This window comes from Arachis ipaensis, chromosome B3 (assembly GCF_059453495.1).
Source record: "Arachis ipaensis isolate K30076 ecotype BB chromosome B3, ASM5945349v1, whole genome shotgun sequence".
Classification (NCBI taxonomy): domain Eukaryota; kingdom Viridiplantae; phylum Streptophyta; class Magnoliopsida; order Fabales; family Fabaceae; genus Arachis; species Arachis ipaensis.
Genome location: NC_142438.1, coordinates 66926042 through 66948608, shown reverse-complemented (window position 1 = coordinate 66948608; position 22567 = coordinate 66926042). Strand labels below are relative to the sequence as shown.

Here is a 22567-nt window from a genome sequence, read left to right as displayed (position 1 = left end):
TGTTTAATTGATCTTGAAATTGTTGGTTCGGATTAGGTTGGGTAGGTCGATTATTTTGGCCTTGATATGATGGTTGGGAGTAAGTGTTTTGTGTGGCTTGGTATGCTCTTTGGTTGGGGTTTTGGTATGTGGACTTGTTATGTTGGTTTTGCTGGTTCCCCCACCCAAAGTTTGGGTGGTTTTTCCAGCCTGGGTTGTAAGTGTTGGAATGTGGATCATATGGTTGCCTTTGTTGATTTCCTACATAATTGGCCTCTTCCCAATCACCTCCTTCAGTGCTTTCTTCCTCTTGATCTTGTGTGTGTATCGCAGCCACTTGCTTTGTTTCTAATTTCCTGGTGAGCTCTGCTAGTTGCTTGGCAAACACCTTGTTTTGGGCTAGGATTGTATCAACATGGTTCAGCTCCATGACTCCCTTAGTGTTGTGTCTCTCTGATGCATAATAGTACTCATTCTCAGCCACTGTCTCAATCACTTCAATGGCTTCTTCCACAGTCTTCTTCCTGTTCAATGAACCTCCTGATGAATGGTCTACAGCCTTCCTTGATTCATAAGAAAGTCCATCATAGAAAATGTGCAATTGCACCCAGTCATGGAACATGTCTGGTGGGCATTTCCTTGTCAAATCCTTGAACCTCTCCCATGCCTCGTAGAGAGTTTCACCATCTTGTTGTCTAAAAGTCTGAACTTCAGATCGAAGCCTATTGACCTTTTGTGGGGGGTAGAAACGTGCCAGAAACTTGCTTTCCACCTCATCCCATGTTGTTAGGCTCCCCCTTGGGAATGATTCCAGCCACTTAGCTGCCTTGTCCCTAAGGGAAAATGGGAACAAAAGTAGTTTATAGGCATCTTCCTGGACTCCATTGGACTTCACAGTGTCGCAAATTCTCAGGAATTTTGTGAGATGTTGGTTTGGGTCTTCATTAGCACTCCCTCCAAATGAACAATGATTCTCCACAAGTGATATTAGCTGTGGTTTGAGCTCAAAATTGTTGGCCTGAATGGGTGGTTTCTGAATGCTGCTACCACAATTCCCAGATGTTGGGTTTATGTATGAACCAAGAACCCTCCTCTCGGGAATGGCATTGTTTCCATCAGCTCTCCCATGGTTATGAACTTCTCTTTCCATGTTGAGATCTAGAGCTTCCTCAAAATTGTCCTCAGATTCTCCTTCAGATTCTTCTTCTCCCAGTACTCTCTTCCCTCTTGCTTCCCTTCTAAGTCTATGAAGGGTCCTCTCTGGTTCGGTATATGGAGGAGTTGATGTCTCTCCTCTCCTACCTGTCATACAAGAACACAGCACAGGCAACAAACAAGTAAAATACTTTTGGTTAATGGAAGAGTATGGTTAGAGCAGTTGAGGAATTAATTCAAATAGTTAGTGAGTCAGTGAGTTAGTTGCTTGAATTTAAAGGCATAAAGAAAGAAAGCATGTAACAGAGTGCAGAAATTAAAATTCAACAAATAACTTGAACTGAATTAACAAAGCAAAAAAAAATGCTCAATCTAGTTAACTTCCAATTGGAGAATTGTCAATCGAAAACCAATCCCCGGCAACGGCGCCATAAACTTGATGCGCATAAACTAGTTATGCCACGATTTAGGAAATTGCACGATCGGCAAAATTCCTTCCGGCAAGTGCACCGGTTATCGTCAAGTAAAAACTCACAATAGAGTGAGGTCGAATCCCACAAGGATTGGTTGAATGAGCAATTCGGATTAGAAGTGTGTCTAGTTGAGCGGAATTAAGAATTAGATGAGAATTGCGGAATGTAAAATTGGCGGGAAACGTAAATGGCAAGAAATTGAAATGGCAGAATCTTAAATTACATGAATTAAAGAGCAGAAGCTAAATTGCTGAAATTAAAAGGGAATGGGGGTGATTGCATGAATTGAGTTGCAGAATGTAAAGAGAAAGTGGAAATCAGAAATGGGGAATTCATTGGGTTATAGAAGATATTGAGATCTCCGAATCAAAACATGTTTATCTCTTCCTCAACCAATGCGTTCATTGAATTTTGCTTGGCAATCTTATATGATTGGATCCCAATCCCTTGGCTCACCAATTCTCTCTAAAAACAAACAAATTCCCAATCCCTTGGTTTAAATGTTCATAAGAAGAGATGATGCTCGATCACTGATTATACCACACAGTTTCATGAACCACAATTTGGTAGGATTACATGTCACAATATCCATCCAAACCCCAATCCAATTCACTGTGAGAAAGCTTCTCTAGCATGAATCCTCCATTCCTTTCCCAAGGTTCCGAAGGATTCCAATTATGGGTAGTTTCTTTCCCAAGACAACTACCCAATGGAATTAGATCGAGAAGCTTTCTAACAAAATTCAAGAGAAAAGATTGAAGAAGAAGATAAACTATTATTGATTCATTGAATTACAATAGAGCTCCCTAACCCAATGAAAGGGGGTTTAGTGAGTCATAGCTCTGAATTCAATTACAAAGGTATGAAAACTAGCCAAATGAAAGGTAAAAGTCCGTCCTCACTTAAATTCTATCCTATTTATACACTTTCTATATTGAGCTTCTGTTGTGTTTCTTGGGCTTTGAGGCCTCTCCCTGCCTTCCTTTTGCTTTGGGTTTATGATCCATAATCTTGATGAGGCTGCTGATCCACATTCTGTAACATTCATTGAGCCAACTTAGTGATAATCAAGTAATGACACATGACTCAACAAATTGAAATTCCAGACTCATCAATCCTTCAGGCCCAATCCCATAAACCATGATATTCAATTGGGTTTCATACCAGAGTAAGTTTAAGTTAATGTTTGTGCTCAAAAGCTAACTTAAACTGCAATATTTTTGGCCCAGAAACCTTTTCCAATAGTGGCATTTAAGTTGCAGTTTAAGCTTAAACTGCAGCTTAAACGCCAGACACTTCCAGTGATGCCTTTTGTGGAAGCACGTTTAAGCTTCAGTTTAAGGTTAAACTGAAGCTTAAACGTGGAAATGGAAGAAGGCAGCCCTGGAGGTCGAACATAGTCGAACACGTTTAAGCTTCAGTTTAAGGTTAAACTGAAGCTTAAACGTGGAGATAGGAAAGGCAGCCCTGGAGGTCGAACACGTTTAAGCTCCAGTTTAAGGTTAAACTGGAGCTTAAACGTGGAAGAGGAGAAAGGTAGCCCTGGAGGTCGAACACGTTTAAGCTCCAGTTTAAGGTTAAACTGGAGCTTAAACGTGGAAGAGGAGAAAGGTAGCCCTGGAGGTGTCACACGTTTAAGCTCCAGTTTAAGGTTAAACTGGAGCTTAAACGTGGAAGAGGAGAAAGGTAGCCCTGGAGGTGTCGAACACGTTTAAGCTCCAGTTTAAGGTTAAACTGGAGCTTAAACGTGGAAGAGGAGAAAGCAACCCTGGAGGTGAAAACTTGGTCGAACACGTTTAAGCTCCAGTTTAAGGTCAAACTGGAGCTTAAACGTGGAAATGGCTCCCTGGTGCATTTCCCATTTCTGGCGTTTAACTTCCAGTTTAAGGTTAAACTGGAGGTTAAACGCCACTTTCACCCTTTCCTCAGCTTTCATGATTTTGGCGTTTAAGCTCCAGTTTAAGCTTAAACTGGAGCTTAAACTCCACATGTGATATTCAAGCTTCCTTTATTGATTTTTGTTGCTTCCTTGCCTAGCCTCTTCTTTCCTGAAATCATCCAAACAACTGCATCAAAGTCTTGCAAATTTTCATGAGAATCTTCCATTCATAGCATTCAAGTAATATAACTAAAAACTCATGGAATTTGCATCAAAATCATACTGTTTGGATGGTTCATTGCTTTGTTATTCATTTAACCATTCTTGGTTACTTTAATCTCAAGAAAATGCATAAAACAACTAAAACTAACAGAAAAATGCTAGTGAAACTAGCCTAAGATGCCTTGGCATCAGGCTCGCCTTTAGGTGTCCTCCTCAGGATAGCATCATTTAAAGAACGATGGTCAGCAGAATTTAAAAAAAAAACCCCAGAAAAAAATGGAGGTGCCTACCGAAGATGAGGCCATTACGGCTCGCCTTTAGGTGTCCTCCTCGGGATAGAGTCATTTAAAGAACGAGGGTCAGAGCAACGTAAAAAAAAAAAAAAACAAAAACCGAAAAAAAACAGAGTAGCCTGCCGAAGATGAGGCCGTTACAGCTCGCTTGTAGGTGCCCTCCTCAGGATAGCATCATTTAAAGAACGAGGGTCAGAACAACGTAAAAAAAATGGGAAAAAAAACCGGAGGAGCTTGCTGAAGATGAGGCCATTACGGCTCGCCTTTAGGTGTCCTCCTCGAGATAGCGTCATTTAAAGAACGAGGGTCAGCACAACGTAAAAAAAACAAGAAAAAAAACGAAAAAAAATCAGAGGAGCCTGCCGAAGATGAGGCCATTACGGCTCGCCTTTAGGTGTCCTCCTTGGGATAGCGTTATTTAAAGAACGAGTGTCAGCATAATGTAAAAAAAAAACGGAGCAGCCTGCTGAAGATGAGGCGATTACGACTCACTTTTGGGTGTCCTCCTCGGGATAGCGTAATTTAAAGAACGAGGGTCAGCACAACGTAAAAAAAAATCAGTAAAAAAAACGGAGGAGCCTGCCGAAGATGAGGCCACTACGGCTCGCCTTTAGGTGTCCTTCTCGGGATAGCGTCATTTAAAGAACGAGGGTAAGCACAAAGTAAAAAAAAAAATCAGAAAAAAAACCGAAAAAAAATCGGAGGAGCCTGCCAAAGATGAGGCTATTACGGCTCGACTTTAGGTGTCCTCCTCGAGATAGCGTCATTTAAAGAAAGAGGGTCAGCACAACGTAAAAAAAATGGAAAAAACCGGAAAAAAATAGCGGAGCCTGCTGAAGATGGGGCCATTACGGCTTGCCTTTAGGTATCCTCCTCGAGATAGCGTCATTTAAAGAACGAGGGTCAGCACAACATAAAAAAAAAACGGAAAAAAAACCAAAAAAAAAATCGGAGGAACCTGCCGAAGATGACGCCATTACGACTCACCTTTAGGTGTCCTCCTCGGGATAGCATCATTTAAAGAACGAGGGTCAGCACAACGTAAAAAAAAAACGGAAAAACTGGAAAAAAAAATAGTGGAGCCGGCTGAAGATGAGGCTATTACGGCTCGCCTTTAGGTATCCTCCTTGGGATAGCGTCATTTAAAGAACGAGGGTAAGCATAACGTATAAAAAAAAGGAAAAAACGGGAAAAAAACGGAGGAGCCTGCTGAAGATGAGGCGATTACGGCTCGCCTTTAGGTATCCTCCTCAGGAACGCGTCATTTAAAGAACGAGGGTCAGCACAAAGTTAAAAAAAAACCCGGAAAAAAAACGGAGGACCTGACGAAGATGAGGCCATTACGGCTCGCCTTTAGGTGTCCTCCTCGGGATAGCGTCATTTAAAGAACGAGGGTCAGCACAACGTACAAAAAAAAAACGGAGGAGCCTGCCGAAGATGAGGCAATTACGGCTCGCCTTTAGGTGTCCTCCTCAGGTTAGCGTCATTTAAAGAATAAGGGTCTGCACAACGTAAAAAAATAAAAAATAATAAAAAATAAAAAAATAAAAAATAAAAAAAACCCGGAAAGGAAAAATGGACGAGCTTGCCGAAGATGAGGCCATTACGGCTCGTCTTTAGATGTCCTCCTCGGGATAGCGTCATTTAAAGAACGAGGGTCAGCACAACGTAAAAAAAAAAACCAGAAAAAAACTGGAGGTGCTTGGCGAAGATGACACCATTACAGCTCGCCTTTAGGTGTCCTCCTCGGGATAGCATCATTTAAAGAACGAGAGTCAGCACAACGTAAAAAAAAAACGGAAAAAACCGAAAAAAAATAAAGGAGCCTGCTGAAGATGAGGCTATTACGGCTCGCCTTTAGGTATCCTCCTCGGGATAGCGCCATTTAAAGAACAAGGGTAAGCATAACGTATAAAAAAAGGAAAAAATAAAAAAAAAAACGGAGGAGCCTGCTGAAGATGAGGCGATTACGGCTCGCCTTTAGGTGTCCTCTTCAGGAACGCGTCATTTAAAGAACCGGGGTCAGCACAACGTTAAAAAAAAACCCAGAAAAAAACGGAGGAGCCTGCCGAAGATGAGGCCATTACGGCTCGCCTTTAGGTATCCTCCTCGGGATAGCGTCATTTAAAGAACGAGGGTCAACACAACGTACAAAAAAAAAACCGGAGGAGCCTGCCGAAGATGAGGCCATTACGGCTCGCCTTTAGGTGTCCTCCTCAGGTTAGCGTCATTTAAAGAATGAGGGTCAGCACAACATAAAAAAATAAAAAATAATAAAAAAATAAAAAATAAAAAAAACCTGGAAAGAAAAAAATGGAGGAGCTTGACGAAGATGAGGCCATTACGGCTCGCCTTTAGGTGTCTCCTCGGGATAACGTCATTTAAAGAACGAGGGTTAGCACAACGTAAAAAAAAAACCAGAAAAAAATCGAAAAAAACTGGAGGAGTCTGCTGAAGATGCGGCCATTACAGCTCACCTTTAGGTATCCTCCTCGGGATAGCGTTATTTAAAGAACGAGGGTCAGCATAACGTATAAAAGAAGGAAAAAATCGGAAAAAAAAACGGAGGAGCCTGTTGAAGATGAGGCCATTACGGCTCGCCTTTAGGTGTCCTCCTCGGGATAGCGTCATTTAAAGAACGAGGGTCAGCACAACGTACAAAAAAAAAAACCGGAGGAGCCTGCCGAAGATGAGGCCATTACGGCTCGCCTTTAGGTGTCCTCCTCAGGATAGCGTTATTTAAAGAATGAGGGTCACACAACGTAAAAAAATAAAAAATAATAAAAAAAAACCCGGAAAGAAAAAAATGGAGGAGCCTGCCGAAGATGAGGCCATTACGGCTCGCCTTTAGGTATCCTCCTCGGGATAGCGTCATTTAAAGAACGAGGGTCAGCACAACGTAAAAAAAAAAACCGAAAAAAAAAATCGGAGGAGCCTGTTGAAGATGAGGCAATTACGCCTAGCCTTTAGGTGTCCTCCTCGTGGTAGCATCATTTAAAGAACGAGGGTCAGCACAACATAAAAAAATGGAAAAAACCAGAAAAAAAATAGAGGAGCCTGCTGAAGATGCGGCCATTACAGCTCACCTTTAGGTATCCTCCTCGGGATAGCGTTATTTAAAGAACGAGGGTCAGCATAACGTATAAAAAAAAGGAAAAAACCGGAAAAAAAAACGGAGGAGCCTGCTGAAGATGAGGCGATTACGGCTCACCTTTAGGTGTCCTCCTCAGGATAGCATCATTTAAAGAACGAGGGTCAGCACAACGTTAAAAAAAACCCCAGAAAAAAAAACGAAGGTGCCTGCCGAAGATGAGGCCATTACGGCTTGCCTTTAGGTGTCCTCCTCGGGATAGCGTCTTTTAAAGAACGAGGGTTAGAGCAACGTAAAAAAAAAAACAAAAAAAATCCGGAAAAAAACCGGAGGAGCCTGCCGAAGATGAGGCCATTGCAGCTCGCCTGTAGGTGCCCCCCCTCGAGATAGCATCATTTAAAGAACGAGGGTCAGAACAACGTAAAAAAAAAAACCGAAAAAAAAATCGGAGGAGCTTGCTGAAGATGAGGCCATTACGGCTCGCCTTTAGGTGTCCACCTCGGGATAGCATCATTTAAAGAACGATGGTCAGCCCAACGTAAAAAAAAAACCAGAAAAAATGGAGGAGCCTGCTGAAGATGAGGCCATTACGGCTCGCCTTTAGGTGTCCTCCTCGGGATAGCGTCATTTAAAGAACGAGGTTCAGCACAACGTAAAAAAAACCATAAAAAAACTGGAGGAGCTTGCCAAAGATGAGGCCATTACGGCTCGCCTTTAGGTGTCCTCCTCGGGATAACATCATTTAAAGAACGAGGGTCAGCACAACGTAAAAAAAAATAGAAAAAACCGGCAAAAAAATAGAGGAGCCTGCTGAAGATGAGGCCATTACGGCTCGCCTTTAGGTATCCTCCTCGGGATAGCGTCATTTAAAGAACGAGGGTAAGCATAACGTATAAAAAAAATGGAAAAAACCGGAAAAAAAAACGGAGGAGCCTGCTGAAGATGAGGCCATTACGGCTCGCCTTTAGGTGTCCTGCTCGGGATAGCGTCATTTAAAGAACGAGGGTCAGCACAACGTACAAAAAAAAACCGGAGGAGCCTGCCGAGGACGAGGCTATTACGGCTCGCCTTTAGGTGTCCTCCTCAGGAAAGCGTTATTTAAAGAACGAGGGTCAGCACAATGTAAAAAAATAAAAAATAATAAAAAAAACCGGAAAGAAAAAAATGGAGGAGCCTGCCGAAGATGAGGCCATTACGGCTCGCCTTTAGATGTCCTCCTCGTGATAGCATCATTTAAAGAACGAGGGTCAGCACAACGTAAAAAAAACCGCACAAAAAAAATTGGAGGTGCCTACCGAAGATGAGGCCATTACGACTCGCCTTTAGGTGTCCTCCTCGGGATAGCATAATTTAAAGAACGAGGATCAGCACAACTATAAAAAAAAATCCCAGAAAAAAAAAACGGAGGTGCCTGCCGAAGATGAGGCCATTACGGCTCGCCTTTAGGTGTCCTCCTCGGGATAGCGTCATTTAAAGAACGAGGGTCAGAGCAACATAAAAAAAATGAAAAATCGGAAAAAAAACCGGAGTAGCCTGCCGAAGATGAGGCCATTACAGCTTGCCTGTAGGTGCCCTCCTCGAGATAGCGTCAGTTAAAGAACGAGGGTCAAACACCGTAAAAAAAAACCGGAAAAAAAACCGGAGGAGCTTGCTGAAGATGAGGCCATTACGGCTCGCCTTTAGGTGTTCACCTCGGGATAGCATCATTTAAAGAACGAGGGTCAGCACAACGAAAAAAAAACCAGAAAAAAATGGAGGAGCCTGTTGAAGATGAGGCCATTACGGCTCGCCTTTAGGTGTCCTCCTCGGGATAGCGTCATTTAAAGTACGAGGGTCAGCACAACATAAAAAAAAAACCAGAAAAAACTGGAGGAGCTTGCCGAAGATGAGGCCATTACGGCTCGCGTTTTGGTGTACTCCTCGGGATAGCATCATTTAAAGAACGAGGGTCAGCACAACGTTAAAAAAAAATCCCAGAAAAAAAAACGGAGGTTCCTGCCGAAGATGAGGCCATTACGGCTCGTCTTTAGGTGTCCTCCTCGGGATAGCATCATTTAAAGAACGAGGGTCCGCACAACGTTAAAAAAAAATCGCAGAAAAAAACGGAGGTGCCTGCCGAAGATGAGACCATTACGGCTCGCCTTTAGGTGTCCTCCTCGGGATAGCGTCATTTAAAGAACGAGGGTCAGAGCAACGTAAAAAAAAAAACAAAATGAAAAATCGGAAAAAAACCGGAGGTGCCTGCCGAAGATGAGGCCATTACAGCTCGCCTGTAGGTGCCCTCCTCGAGATAGCGTCAGTTAATGAACGAGGGTCAGAACAACGTAAAAAAAAATCGGAGGAGCTTGCTGAAGATGAGACCGTTACGGCTCGCTTTCAGTTGTCCACATCGGGATAGCATCATTTAAAGAACGAGGGTCAGCACAACGTAAAAAAAAAACCAGAAAAAAACTGGAGGAGCTTGCCGAAGATGAGGCCATTACGGCTCGCCTTTAGGTGTCCTCCTCGGGATAGCATCATTTAAAGAACGAGGGTCAGCACAACGTAAAAAAAAACGGAAAAAATAGGAAAAGGATAGAGGAGCCTGCTGAAGATGAGGCCATTACGGCTCGCCTTTAGGTATCCTCCTCGGGATAGCGTCAATTAAAGAACAAGGGTAAGAATAACGTAAAAAAAACAAAAAAAAAACGGAAAAAAAAAATGGAGGAGCCTGCTGAAGATGAGGCCATTACAGCTCGCCTTTAGGTGTCCTGCTCGGGATAGCGTCATTTAAAGAACGAGGGTCAGCACAACGTACAAAAAAAAACCGGAGGAGCCTGCCGAGGACGAGGCCATTATGGCTCGCCTTTAGGTGTCCTCCTCAGGATAGCGTTATTTAAAGAACGAGGGTCAGCACAATGTAAAAAAATAAAAAATAATAAAAAAAACCGGAAAGAAAAAAATGGAGGAGCCTGCCGAAGATGAGGCCATTACGGCTCGCCTTTAGATGTCCTCCTCGTGATAGCATCATTTAAAGAACGAGGGTCAGCACAACGTAAAAAGAACCGCACAAAAAAAATTGGAGGAGCCTACCGAAGATGAGGCCATTACGACTCGCCTTTAGGTGTCCTCCTCGGGATAGCATCATTTAAAGAACGAGGATCAGCACAACTTTAAAAAAAAAAATCCCAGAAAAAAAAAACGGAGGTGCCTGCCGAAGATGAGGCCATTACGGCTGGCCTTTAGGTGTCCTCCTCGGGATAGCGTCATTTAAAGAACGAGGGTCAGAGCAACATAAAAAAAATGAAAAATCGGAAAAAAAACCGGAGTAGCCTGCCGAAGATGAGGCCATTACAGCTTGCCTGTAGGTGCCCTCCTCGAGATAGCGTCAGTTAAAGAACGAGGGTCAAACACCGTAAAAAAAAACCGGAAAAAAAACCGGAGGAGCTTGCTGAAGATGAGGCCATTACGGCTCGCCTTTAGGTGTTCACCTCGGGATAGCATCATTTAGAGAACGAGGGTCAGCACAACGAAAAAAAAAACCAGAAAAAAATCGAGGAGCCTGTTGAAGATGAGGCCATTACGGCTCGCCTTTAGGTGTCCTCCTCGGGATAGCGTCATTTAAAGTACGAGGGTCAGCACAACATAAAAGAAAAACCAGAAAAAACTGGAGGAGCTTGCCGAAGATGAGGCCATTACGGCTCGCGTTTAGGTGTACTCCTCGGGATAGCATCATTTAGAGAACGAGGGTCAGCACAACGTTAAAAAAAAATCCCAGAAAAAAAAATGGAGGTTCCTGCCGAAGATGAGGCCATTACGGCTCGTCTTTAGGTGTCCTCCTCGGGATAGCATCATTTAAAGAACGAGGGTCCGCACAACGTTAAAAAAAATCGCAGAAAAAAAACGGAGGTGCCTGCCGAAGATGAGACCATTACGGCTCGCCTTTAGGTGTCCTCCTCGGGATAGCGTCATTTAAAGAACGAGGGTGAGAGCAACGTAAAAAAAAAAACAAAATGAAAAATCGGAAAAAAACTGGAGGTGCCTGCCGAAGATGAGGCCATTACAGCTCGCCTGTAGGTGCCCTCCTCGAGATAGCGTCAGTTAAAGAACGAGGGTCAGAACAACGTAAAAAAAAAAAACCGGAGGAGCTTGCTGAAGATGAGACCGTTACGGCTCGCCTTCAGTTGTCCACATCGGGATAGCATCATTTAAAGAACGAGGGTCAGCACAACGTAAAAAAAAAACCAGAAAAAAACTGGAGGAGCTTGCCGAAGATGAGGCCATTACGGCTCGCCTTTAGATGTCCTCCTCGTGATAGCATCATTTAAAGAACGAGGGTCAGCACAACGTAAAAAAAACCGCACAAAAAAAATTGGAGGAGCCTACCGAAGATGAGGCCATTACGGCTCGCCTTTAGGTATCCTCCTCGGGATAGCGTCATTTAAAGAACGAGGGTCAGCACAATGTAAAAAAAAAACCGAAAAAAAAAAATCGGAGGAGCCTGCTGAAGATGAGGCCATTACGCCTCGCCTTTAGGTGTCCTCCTCGTGGTAGCATCATTTAAAGAACGAGGGTCAGCACAACGTAAAAAAAATGGAAAAAACCAGAAAAAAAATAGAGGAGCCTGCTGAAGATGCGGCCATTACAGCTCACCTTTAGGTATCCTCCTCGGGATAGCGTTATTTAAAGAACGAGGGTCAGCATAACGTATAAAAAAAAGGAAAAAACCGGAAAAAAAAACGGAGGAGCCTGCTGAAGATGAGGCGATTACGGCTCGCCTTTAGGTGTCCTCCTCAGGATAGCATCATTTAAAGAACGAGGGTCAGCACAACGTTAAAAAAAACCCCAGAAAAAAAAACGAAGGTGCCTGCCGAAGATGAGGCCATTACGGCTTGCCTTTAGGTGTCCTCCTCGGGATAGCGTCTTTTAAAGAACGAGGGTCAGAGCAACGTAAAAAAAAAACAAAAAAAAAACTGGAAAAAAACCGGAGGAGCCTGCAGAAGATGAGGCCATTACGGCTCGCCTTTAGGTGTCCTCCTCGGGATAGCGTCTTTTAAAGAACGAGGGTCAGAGCAACGTAAAAAAAAAACAAAAAAAATCCGGAAAAAAACCGGAGGAGCCTGCCGAAGATGAGGCCATTGCAGCTCGCCTGTAGGTGCCCCCCCTCGAGATAGCATCATTTAAAGAACGAGGGTCAGAACAACGTAAAAAAAAACCGAAAAAAAAATCGGAGGAGCTTGCTGAAGATGAGGCCATTACGGCTCGCCTTTAGGTGTCCACCTCAGGATAGCATCATTTAAAGAACGATGGTCAGCCCAACGTAAAAAAAAACCAGAAAAAATGGAGGAGCCTGCTGAAGATGAGGCCATTACGGCTCGCCTTTAGGTGTCCTCCTCGGGATACCGTCATTTAAAGAACGAGGGTCAGCACAACGTAAAAAAAACCAGAAAAAAACTGGAGGAGCTTGCCAAAGATGAGGCCATTACGGCTCGCCTTTAGGTGTCCTCCTCGGGATAGCGTCATTTAAAGTACGAGGGTCAGCACAACATAAAAAAAAAACCAGAAAAAACTGGAGGAGCTTGCCGAAGATGAGGCCATTACGGCTCGCGTTTTGGTGTACTCCTCGGGATAGCATCATTTAAAGAACGAGGGTCAGCACAACGTTAAAAAAAAATCCCAGAAAAAAAAACGGAGGTTCCTGCCGAAGATGAGGCCATTACGGCTCGTCTTTAGGTGTCCTCCTCGGGATAGCATCATTTAAAGAACGAGGGTCCGCACAACGTTAAAAAAAAATCGCAGAAAAAAAACGGAGGTGCCTGCCGAAGATGAGACCATTACGGCTCGCCTTTAGGTGTCCTCCTCGGGATAGCGTCATTTAAAGAACGAGGGTCAGCACAACGTAAAAAAAACCAGAAAAAAACTGGAGGAGCTTGCCAAAGATGAGGCCATTACGGCTCGCCTTTAGGTGTCCTCCTCGGGATAACATCATTTAAAGAACGAGGGTCAGCACAACGTAAAAAAAAATAGAAAAAACCGGAAAAAAAATAGAGGAGCCTGCTGAAGATGAGGCCATTACGGCTCGCCTTTAGGTGTCCTGCTCGGGATAGCGTCATTTAAAGAACGAGGGTCAGCACAACGTACAAAAAAAAACCGGAGGAGCCTGCCGAGGACGAGGCCATTACGGCTCGCCTTTAGGTGTCCTCCTCAGGATAGCGTTATTTAAAGAACGAGGGTCAGCACAATGTAAAAAAATAAAAAATAATAAAAAAAACCGGAAAGAAAAAAATGGAGGAGCCTGCCGAAGATGAGGCCATTACGGCTCGCCTTTAGATGTCCTCCTCGTGATAGCATCATTTAAAGAACGAGGGTCAGCACAACGTAAAAAAAACCGCACAAAAAAAATTGGAGGAGCCTACCGAAGATGAGGCCATTACGACTCGCCTTTAGGTGTCCTCCTCGGGATAGCATCATTTAAAGAACGAGGATCAGCACAACTTTAAAAAAAAATCCCAGAAAAAAAAAACGGAGGTGCCTGCCGAAGATGAGGCCATTACGGCTCGCCTTTAGGTGTCCTCCTCGGGATAGCGTCATTTAAAGAACGAGGGTCAGAGCAACATAAAAAAAATGAAAAATCGGAAAAAAAACCGGAGTAGCCTGCCGAAGATGAGGCCATTACAGCTTGCCTGTAGGTGCCCTCCTCGAGATAGCGTCAGTTAAAGAACGAGGGTCAAACACCGTAAAAAAAAACCGGAAAAAAACCGGAGGAGCTTGCTGAAGATGAGGCCATTACGGCTCGCCTTTAGGTGTTCACCTCGGGATAGCATCATTTAAAGAACGAGGGTCAGCACAACGAAAAAAAAACCTGAAAAAAAATGGAGGAGCCTGTTGAAGATGAGGCCATTACGGCTCGCCTTTAGCTGTCCTCCTCGGGATAGCGTCATTTAAAGTACGAGGGTCAGCACAACATAAAAAAAAAAAACCAGAAAAAACTGGAGGAGCTTGCCGAAGATGAGGCCATTACGGCTCGCGTTTAGGTGTACTCCTCGGGATAGCATCATTTGAAGAACGAGGGTCAGCACAACGTTAAAAAGAAATCCCAGAAAAAAAAACGGAGGTTCCTGCCGAAGATGAGGCCATTACGGCTCGTCTTTAGGTGTCCTCCTCGGGATAGCATCATTTAAAGAACGAGGGTCCGCACAACGTTAAAAAAAAATCACAGAAAAAAAACGGAGGTGCCTGCCGAAGATGAGACCATTACGGCTCGCCTTTAGGTGTCCTCCTCGGGATAGCGTCATTTAAAGAACGAGGGTCAGAGCAACGTAAAAAAAAAACAAAATGAAAAATCGGAAAAAAACCGGAGGTGCCTGCCGAAGATGAGGCCATTACAGCTCGCCTGTAGGTGCCCTCCTCGAGATAGCGTCAGTTAAAGAACGAGGGTCAGAACAACGTAAAAAAAAAAACCGGAGGAGCTTGCTGAAGATGAGACCGTTACGGCTCGCCTTCAGTTGTCCACATCGGGATAGCATCATTTAAAGAACGAGGGTCAGCACAACGTAAAAAAAAAACCAGAAAAAAACTGGAGGAGCTTGCCGAAGATGAGGCCATTACGGCTCGACTTTAGGTGTCCTCCTCGGGATAGCATCATTTAAAGAACGAGGGTCAGCACAACGTAAAAAAAAAACGGAAAAAATAGGAAAAAGATAGAGGAGCCTGCTGAAGATGAGGCCATTACGGCTCGCCTTTAGGTGTCCTGCTCGGGATAGCGTCATTTAAAGAACGAGGGTCAGCACAACGTACAAAAAAAAACTGGAGGAGCCTGCCGAGGACGAGGCCATTACGGCTCGCCTTTAGGTGTCCTCCTCAGGATAGCGTTATTTAAAGAACGAGGGTCAGCACAATGTAAAAAAATAAAAAATAATAAAAAAAACCGAAAAGAAAAAAATGGAGGAGCCTGCCGAAGATGAGGCCATTACGGCTCGCCTTTAGATGTCCTCCTCGTGATAGCATCATTTAAAGAACGAGGGTCAGCACAACGTAAAAAAAACCGCACAAAAAAAATTGGAGGAGCCTACCGAAGATGAGGCCATTACGACTCGCCTTTAGGTGTCCTCCTCGGGATAGCATCATTTAAAGAACGAGGATCAGCACAACTTTAAAAAAAAAATCCCAGAAAAAAAAAAACGGAGGTGCCTGCCGAAGATGAGGCCATTACGGCTGGCCTTTAGGTGTCCTCCTCGGGATAGCGTCATTTAAAGAACGAGGGTCAGAGCAACATAAAAAAAATGAAAAATCGGAAAAAAAACCGGAGTAGCCTGCCGAAGATGAGGCCATTACAGCTTGCCTGTAGGTGCCCTCCTCGAGATAGCGTCAGTTAAAGAACGAGGGTCAAACACCGTAAAAAAAAACCGGAAAAAAAACCGGAGGAGCTTGCTGAAGATGAGGCCATTACGGCTCGCCTTTAGGTGTTTACCTCGGGATAGCATCATTTAGAGAACGAGGGTCAGCACAACGAAAAAAAAAACTAGAAAAAAAATGGAGGAGCCTGTTGAAGATGAGGCCATTACGGCTCGCCTTTAGGTGTCCTCCTCGGGATAGCGTCATTTAAAGTACGAGGGTCAGCACAACATAAAAAAAAAAACCAGGAAAAACTGGAGGAGCTTGCCGAAGATGAGGCCATTACGGCTCGCGTTTAGGTGTACTCCTCGGGATAGCATCATTTAGAGAACGAGGGTCAGCACAACGTTAAAAAAAAATCCCAGAAAAAAAAAACGGAGGTTCCTGCCGAAGATGAGGCCATTACGGCTCGTCTTTAGGTGTCCTCCTCGGGATAGCATCATTTAAAGAACGAGGGTCCGCACAACGTTAAAAAAAAATCGCAGAAAAAAAACGGAGGTGCCTGCCGAAGATGAGACCATTACGGCTCGCCTTTAGGTGTCCTCCTCGGGATAGCGTCATTTAAAGAACGAGGGTCAGAGCAACGTAAAAAAAAAAAACAAAATGAAAAATCGGAAAAAAACCGGAGGTGCCTGCCGAAGATGAGGCCATTACAGCTCGCCTGTAGGTGCCCTCCTCGAGATAGCGTCAGTTAAAGAACGAGGGTCAGAACAACGTAAAAAGAAACCGGAGGAGCTTGCTGAAGATGAGACCGTTACGGCTCGCCTTCAGTTGTCCACATCGGGATAGCATCATTTAAAGAACGAGGGTGAGCACAACGTAAAAAAAAATCCAGAAAAAAACTGGAGGAGCTTGCCGAAGATGAGGCCATTACGGCTCGCCTTTAGGTGTCCTCCTCGGGATAGCATCATTTAAAGAACGAGGGTCAGCACAACGTAAAAAAAACGGAAAAAATAGGAAAAAGATAGAGGAGCCTGCGGAAGATGAGGCCATTACGGCTCGCCTTTAGGTATCCTCCTCGGGATAGCGTCAATTAAAGAACAAGGGTAAGCATAACGTAAAAAAAAAACAAAAAAAAAACCGGAAAAAAAAATGGAGGAGCCTGCTGAAGATGAGGCCATTACGGCTCGCCTTTAGGTGTCCTGCTCGGGATAGCGTCATTTAAAGAACGAGGGTCAGCACAACGTACAAAAAAAAACTGGAGGAGCCTGCCGAGGACGAGGCCATTACGGCTCGCCTTTAGGTGTCCTCCTCAGGATAGCGTTATTTAAAGAACGAGGGTCAGCACAATGTAAAAAAATAAATAATAATAAAAAAAACCGGAAAGAAAAAAATGGAGGAGCCTGCCGAAGATGAGGCCATTACGGCTCGCCTTTAGATGTCCTCCTCGTGATAGCATCATTTAAAGAAGGAGGGTCAGCACAACGTAAAAAAAACCGCACAAAAAAAATTGGAGGTGCCTACCGAAGATGAGGCCATTACGACTCGCCTTTAGGTGTCCTCCTCGGGATAGCATCATTTAAAGAACAAGGATCAGCACAACTTTAAAAAAAAAATCCCAGAAAAAAAAAAACGGAGGTGCCTGCCGAAGATGAGGCCATTACGGCTGGCCTTTAGGTGTCCTCCACGGGATAGCGTCATTTAAAGAACGAGGGTCAGAGCAACATAAAAAAAATGAAAAATCAGAAAAAAAACCGGAGTAGCCTACCGAAGATGAGGCCATTACAGCTTGCCTGTAGGTGCCCTCCTCGAGATAGCGTCAGTTAAAGAACGAGGGTCAAACACCGTAAAAAAAAACCGGAAAAAAACCGGAGGAGCTTGCTGAAGATGAGGCCATTATGGCTCGCCTTTAGGTGTTCACCTCGGGATAGCATCATTTAGAGAACGAGGGTCAGCACAACGAAAAAAAAAACCAGAAAAAAAATGGAGGAGCCTGTTGAAGATGAGGCCATTACGGCTCGCCTTTAGGTGTCCTCCTCGGGATAGCGTCATTTAAAGTACGAGGGTCAGCACAACATAAAAAAAAAAACCAGAAAAAACTGGAGGAGCTTGCCGAAGATGAGGCCATTACGGCTCGCGTTTAGGTGTACTCCTCGGGATAGCATCATTTAGAGAACGAGGGTCAGCACAACGTTAAAAAAAAATCCCAGAAAAAAAAATGGAGGTTCCTGCCGAAGATGAGGCCATTATGGCTCGTCTTTAGGTGTCCTCCTCGGGATAGCATCATTTAAAGAACGAGGGTCCGCACAACGTTAAAAAAAATCGCAGAAAAAAAACGGAGGTGCCTGCCGAAGATGAGACCATTACGGCTTGCCTTTAGGTGTCCTCCTCGGGATAGCGTCATTTAAAGAACGAGGGTGAGAGCAACGTAAAAAAAAAAACAAAATGAAAAATCGGAAAAAAACCGGAGGTGCCTGCCGAAGATGAGGCCATTACAGCTCGCCTGTAGGTGCCCTCCTCGAGATAGCGTCAGTTAAAGAACGAGGGTCAGAACAACGTAAAAAAAAAACTGGAGGAGCTTGCTGAAGATGAGACCGTTACGGCTCGCCTTTAGTTGTCCACATCGGGATAGCATCATTTAAAGAACGAGGGTCAGCACAACATAAAAAAAAAACCAGAAAAAAACTGGAGGAGCTTGCCGAAGATGAGGCCATTACGGCTCGCCTTTAGGTGTCCTCCTCGGGATAGCATCATTTAAAGAACGAGGGTCAGCACAACGTAAAAAAAACGGAAAAAATCGGAAAAAGATAGAGGAGCCTGCTGAAGATGAGGCCATTACGGCTCGCCTTTAGGTATCCTCCTCGGGATAGCGTCAATTAAAGAACAAGGGTAAGCATAACGTATATAAAAAAGGAAAAAATCGGAAAAAAAATGGAGGAGCCTGCTGAAGATGAGGCGATTACGGCTCGCCTTTAGGTGTGGTGCACGAATTGTGAATCACACTTTTCACAACTCGTACCACTAACAAGCAAGTGCACTCGGTCGTCCAAGTAATACCTTACGTGAGTAAGGGTCGAATCCCACGGAGATTGTTGGCTTGAAGCATGCTATAGTTATCTTGTAACTCTTAGTCAGGATATAAGATCAATAATAATTCTTAGTTTTAATTGTAAAAAGTCAAAGGGCATAAAATAAATACTTGTTACTCAATAATGGAGAATATGTTGGGGTTTTGGAGATGCTTTGTCCTTTTTATTTCAGCTTTTCTCTTGTACTCCTCTTCACACACGCAAGGCTCCTTCCATGGCAAGCTGTATGTAGGGTGTCACCGTTGTCAATGGCTACTTCCCACCCTCTCAGTGAAAATGGTCCAAATGCTCTGTCACAGCACGGCTAATCATCTGTTGGTTCTCGATCATGTCAGAATAGAATCCAATGATTCTTTTGCGTCTGTCACTACGCCCAACAATCGCGAGTTTGAAGTTCGTCACAGTCATTCAATCCTTGAATCCTACTCGAAAAACCCCAGACAAGGTTTTGACTTTCCGGATTCTCATGAATGCCGCCATCAATTCTAGCTTATACCACGAAGATTCTGATCACAGAATCTAAGAGATACTCATTCATTCTAATATAGAACGGAGGTGGTTGTCAGGCACACGTTCATGGATTGAGGAAGGTGATGAGTGTCACGGATCATCACCTTCTTCATAGTGAAGCGCGAATGAACATCTTTGATAGGAACAAGCGTGTTTGAATAGAAAACAGAGATAATTGCATTAATTCATCGGGACGCTGCAGAGCTCCTCACCCCCAACAATGGGGTTTAGAGACTCATGCCGTCAAAGAGTATAAAATTCAGATCTAAAAATGTCATGAGATGCAAAATAAATCTCTAAAAGTTGTTTAAATACTAAACTAGTAACCTAGGTTTATAGAAAATGAGTAAACTATGATAGATAGTGCAGAAATCCACTTCTGGGGCCCACTTGGTATGTGCTGGGGCTGAGACTTAAGCTTCTCACGTGCCTGGGCTGTTTTGGGCGTTCAACGCCAGGTTGTAACCTGTTTCTGGCGTTGAACTTCAACTTGTAACTTGTTTCTGGCGCTGGACGCCAGACTGCAACATGGAACTGGCGTTGAACGCCAGTTTACGTCGTCTATCCTTGAGCAAAGTATAGACTATTATATATTGCTGAAAGCCCTAGATGTCTACTTTCCAACGCAATTAAGAGCGCGCCATTTGGAGTTCTGTAGCTCCAGAAAATTTACTTTGAGTACAGGGAGGTCAGAATCCAACAACATCAGTAGTCCTTTTTCAGCCTGAATCAGATTTTTGCTCAGCTCCCTCAATTTCAGCCAGAAAATACCTGAAATCACAGAAAAATACACAAAATCATAGTAAAGTCCAGAAATGTAATTTTTAATTAAAAACTAATAAAAATATACTAAAAACCAACTAAATCATACTAAAAACTAAGTAAAAACAATGCCAAAAAGCGTATAAATTATCCGCTCATCACAACACCAAACTTAAATTGTTGCTTGTCCCCAAGCAACTAAAGACAAAGTAGGATAAAAAGAAGAGAATATACAATGAATTCCAAAAACATCTATGAAGATCAGTGTTAATTAGATGAGCGGGGCTATTAGCTTTTTGCTTCTGAACAGTTTTGGCATCTCACTTTATCCTTTGAAGTTCAGAATGATTGGCATCTATAGGAACTCAGAATTTAGATAGTGTTATTGATTCTCCTAGTTCAGTATGTTGATTCTTGAACACAGCTACTTTATGAGTCTTGGCCATGGCCCTAAGCACTTTGTTTTCCAGTATTACCACTGGATACATAAATGCCACAGACACATAACTGGGTGAACCTTTTCAAATTGTGACTCAGCTTTGCTAGAGTCCCTAATTAGAGGTGTCCAGGGTTCTTAAGCACACTCTTATTTTTACTTTGGACCTCGACTTTAACCGCTCAGTCTCAAGTTTTCACTTGACACCTTCACGCCACAAGCACATGATTAGGGACAGCTTGGTTTAGCCGCTAAGGCCAGGATTTTATTCCTTTAGGCCCTCCTATCCACTGATGCTCAAAGCCTTGGATCCTTTTTATTACCCTTGCCTTTTGGTTTTAAGGGCTATTGGCTTTTTGCTCTTGCCTTTTGGTTTAAAGAGCTTTTGGCTTTTTCTGCTTGCTTTTTCTTTTTCTTGCTCTCTCTTTTTTTTCGCATTTTTTTTTTCTGCAAGCTTTGTTCTTCACTGCTTTTTCTTGCTTCAAGAATCATTTTTATGATTTTTCAGATTATCAAATAACATTTCTCCTTTTTCATCATTCTTTCAAGAGCCAACAATTTTAACATTCATAAACAACAAATTCAAAAGACATATGCACTGTTCAAGCATTCATTCAGAAAACAAAAAGTATTGCCACCTCATCAAAATAATTAAACTATTTTAAAATTCGAAATTCATGTACTTCTTTTTCTTTTTCAGAAAACAATTTTCATTTAAGAAAGGTGATGGATTCATAGGACATTCATATCTTTAAGACATAGACACTTAGATACTAGTGATCATATAGTAAAGACACAAACATAATTAAACATGAAGCATAGTAAACGAAAAAAAGGAAAATAAGAACAAGGAGATTAAGGAATGGGTCCACCTTAATGAGGGTGGCATCTTCCTCTTCTTGAAGAACCAATGGTGCTCTTGAGCTCCTCTATGTCTCTTCCTTGCCTTTGTTGCTCTTTCCTCATAGCTCTTTGATCTGCAGTCAATTGCTCTACCACTGAATTATGGAAAAACAAAAGCAATGCTTTTACCACACCAAACTTAAAAGGTTTGCTCGTCCTCGAGCAAAAGAAGAAAGAAGTGGAGAAGATGGAGGAGATGGAAGTGTGTGAATGGGTGGGTTTGGGAGGGAAATGGTTTGAATTTGAATGGTGAGGTAGGTGGGGATCCTGTGGGGTCCACAGATCCAGTGGGGTCAAGGATTTAGCATCTCTGCTCCAATTAGGCGTACAAAATGCCCTTACTGTGCAATCCTGGCGTTTAACGCCAGACTGCTGCCTGTTTCTGGCATTAAACACCCAAATGTAGCCTGTTTCTGGCGTTTAACGCCAGACTGATGCTTGTTTCTGGCGTTAAACGCCAGCTTGGTGCTTGTTTCTGGCGTTAAACGCCAGACAGATGCTTGTTTCTGGCGTTTAAATGCCAGAATGATCTTCCTCCAGGTTGTGCTATTTTTTCATGCTATTTTTTATTCTGTTTTTGATTTTCCATTTGTTTTTGTGACTTCACATGATCATCAACCTAAAGAAAACATAAAATAGCAATGGAAAATAAATAGATATAATTAAATAACATTGGGTTGCCTCCCAACAAGCGCTTCTTTAATGTCAATAGCTTGACAGTGAGCTCTCATGGAGCCTCACAGATAATCAGAGCAAGGTTGGGACCTCCCAACACCTAACTTAGAGTTTGAATGTGGGGGTTCAACACCAAACTTAGAGTTTGGTTGTGGCCTCCCAACACCAAACTTAGAGTTTGACTGTGGGGGCTTTGGTTGACTCTGCAGTGAGAGAAGCTTTTCATGCTTCCTCTCCATGGTTACAGAAGGAGAACCTTGTGTCTTATAGTTTGCAATGTTTGCAAACCACAGAGCTTCCTGAATAGCAAATAATTGCTCATCCAGAAAGGTTTCAGAGATCTTAGTAGGAGGGAGGGATGCTCTTGCTACTGGTTCTATCCGGGACAGGTGATCAGCTACTTGATTCTCTGTCCCTTTTCTATCTCTTATTTCTATATCAAACTCTTGCAGAAGTAACACCCATCTTATGAGCCTGGGCTTTGAATCCTGCTTTGTGAGTAGATATTTAAGAGCAGCATGGTCAGTGTACACAATCACTTTTGATCCTACTAAGTAGGATCTAAACTTGTCAATGGCATAAACCACTGTAAGTAATTCTTTTTCTGTGGTTGTGTAATTTTTCTGGGCATCATTTAAAACACTGCTAGCATAATAAATGACATGCAAAAGCTTGTTATACCTCTGTCCCAATACTGCACCAATGGTATGGTCACTAGCATCACACATTAGTTCGAATGGTAATGTCTAGTCTGGTGCAGAAATAACTGGTGTTGTGACCAACTTAG

General features: G+C 43.2%; 1 non-coding gene across 1 annotated transcript; it reads left to right on the top strand.

Annotated features, from left to right (window-relative positions):
* Positions 1-599: 599 nt before the first annotated feature.
* Positions 600-703, top strand: LOC148570968 (small nucleolar RNA R71). The gene has a single exon (XR_015908824.1). It is a non-coding gene; the product is annotated as a small nucleolar RNA R71 (small nucleolar RNA).
* Positions 704-22567: the final 21864 nt, after the last annotated feature.